Source organism: Sinocyclocheilus anshuiensis, unplaced genomic scaffold (assembly GCF_001515605.1).
Source record: "Sinocyclocheilus anshuiensis isolate Anshui unplaced genomic scaffold, SAMN03320099.WGS_v1.1 scaffold1316, whole genome shotgun sequence".
NCBI classification, from domain to species: Eukaryota; Metazoa; Chordata; class Actinopteri; order Cypriniformes; family Cyprinidae; genus Sinocyclocheilus; species Sinocyclocheilus anshuiensis.
Window position 1 is genome coordinate 2036662 of NW_015542553.1, and position 2793 is coordinate 2039454.

General features: G+C 37.8%; 1 protein-coding gene across 1 annotated transcript in view; it reads right to left on the reverse strand.

Moving 5' to 3' along the window:
• LOC107694310 (semaphorin-3aa) overlaps window positions 1–2793 on the reverse strand; it is a 98287-nt gene that overhangs the window by 73039 nt on the left and 22455 nt on the right. The gene's annotated exons all lie outside the window — the stretch shown is intronic.

Genomic DNA, 2793 nt, shown 5'->3' on the forward strand with positions numbered 1-2793 from the left:
CAGACAACAATAAATATGACTGACACACACAGAGCGCTTCGCTGAATGACAGAAAGCTGACGCTGGCTCCGCCGCACGTGCTTTTATAGCTTCCTGGTCATGACGTCCCGTTCAGCTATTGGACTGATTTCACATGTGATTCAGAGCGTGGGTCGCAGAAGGCGTTCCCCTAGCGTTTTCGACGCAGCTCGAGTTCCTGAAGAGGAACTGTAGCAGCATTAAAAGTCAAAGTTGAAAATTGTTCTATTGAAATAAATAAACACATAAATAAATTTTGGACTTTAGTTTAGATCCTATTCATGTCGACTTCCCATGTCGATGGCCAAACTAAATTTAACATCATATGCTTAAATAATGTATTTTTCTACCAAAACTCAAACCTTAACTCATAAAAACAATAAATAAAATATGATATAAAATATTTAGATATAATATTACTTATATTATATATTATATTTATATTATACAAAATAATTATATTAAAATGATATGATGTAAAAATAAAAATAAAATAAAATTTGAATGTAAAAATAGGTGTATATATATATATATACACACACACACATAAATATAATATATTTATATCTTTAATAAATTATTTAAAAATTTAAAAATTTTACGTATGAGAAAGGTTGTCTTTAAAACAAAAATAAATAATGAACAGTACTTTATTTACTTTGACTGCCATGCTAATAGACAAATAAAATCACACATTACATGCTCTCAAATCACTTAAAATAATTATCAGTATGAAGTGAAAATGTACTAGTCTAAACTACTAAGCAATAGTCATAATGCAATATTCTCATACACTTCAGTGAAGTTCTTCAAGTTTCTGAAAAATGATGCTGTAAATTTAGACCAGAATACCATAAGAGCACCCGCTAGAGACTGAGGAACTGTAACCTCTGACTACACTATAACAGTCCGTTCACTCCCACAGAGGTTGATTTGTGTCTGTATTGAATTCTATACAGGTATTTAAAATGATTAAACACCCAAAAAAGAATGTTTACATTTTTAGCGATACACATTCCTTTCCCGCTTATTCCCAGAGGTCTGCCATCCAGGTTTATGTATGTTAGCAAAAATGTAAAACTGCACCATAAACTACACATTTTTAACACTCTGTGGGACTTTTGGTGAATGGCACTGTTCATATTTTTATGATCCACACAAGTTTCATTTCCAACAATTGATTATGCCTGCGCAGTCACAGTCCGGTGGTTTCGGGCTCACTTTTTACTTATTAACGATGCCAAGAGTTCCACTGCCAAGCAGTGACCGGTTTGGCGCATGCCAAGCTTCTCACCTTCCTCTCATTCTCCGCCACATATTCGGTCCGTTTCTCCTCACCTCGCCGTTCCAGTCTCTCTGGCTCGCTTTACTACTCTTGTTAACTGCTGGAGCGTGTTCAGAAAGTTGCCCCTAACTTAATGAGATGTGACTAGGTATACGGCGTGGCTTGAAAATGAAACGTGGTGCTGTCGGCCTAAGCAATCTCAAACCAGAGCACACATCGCTATAAATATGTCACTTTCGAGAGCACTGGAGAAATCTGACGGTAAGCATGCAGAGGGTCGTTTGAACCAAAAACCCCATGGTGTACTGAAATAAGCAAACTTTCCCTTTTTGAAAATGCAGACTTTTTGAGCTTTCCTGGCAGGATTAGTAGGTTCCCCGCCAGTGACAGAGCCCAATGGCATCCAGATGCGGCACTGCACTTGTTCAGGTTGGAGGGAAAATGGACTGGCATGCGGCACGCTCTGGAAGGCTCTGAGTAAACATGACCCCATGGTGACCCCCACTGCTCATGGCCCCTGCAGGTCTCAAACAGGTCCATTAAGCCTGTTCAGATACCCTGGGGCTGACCTGCTCCATTTCAAACTCAATCACCATCCCCAACAGCCCAATCACACCGCATCGGCTGACGCTGCATTCAGGGAACTGAAAAACACCCAAAAGCCTTCACAATCGCATCATAAAGAGACAGGAAAAGAGGTCTAGAATGGAGAAAAAATAACATATTTCCCTTATTTACACAGAAGCATCCACAAAAACAGTTTGTTTAGCTACCACATATACTGTATATTGCTGACAATCACCATTTGTTTCCTTAAACGCAGTTCCTTCACACTCTGCTTAAGGATCCTGGCAGTCACGCTCAGTTAGCAAAAACACACGGCCTTGGGAAAATATTCAATTTCTTGTACGCTTGTGGTTTACACTGTCATTTAGAAAGAAAACTGGCACCAAGTTTCTTTGGTTTCTTAGCGCCGTAGCTCTGCGTGCAACATTGGGTTTTTTCGTTTCTAAACAGCATTAGGGATTCAATGCCAGCCGCTGAAGTATAATTACCTCACGCTGCAACTATCTATTCAAACTAGGGCTGGACGATATGGCCAAAATTTATATCACGGTATATTTCTTAATTTCGGTCGATACGATATAATTCCGATATCGATATGAACACTATTTAAAAAAGCCTTGTAAAAACTGCCAAGAACGCCCACAACAGATGTCTGTGCATACAAACTTATGAAAAATGAATTTGACACCTCATATAAAACCATATAATACTTTAGAGAGAGAAAACAGCACAAATAAATTAATGTTCACCTTTTATTTGTATTTAGCCTTCATACAAACAAGAAATGTGAAATCACTGTCAAATAAACATCTCAGACTCACCTTATTAATTATTAATATCTTCCAACATACCAGTCAAAAGTTTTTGAACAGTAAGATTTTTAATGTTTTTTAAAGAATTCTCTTCTGCTCACCAAGCCTGCA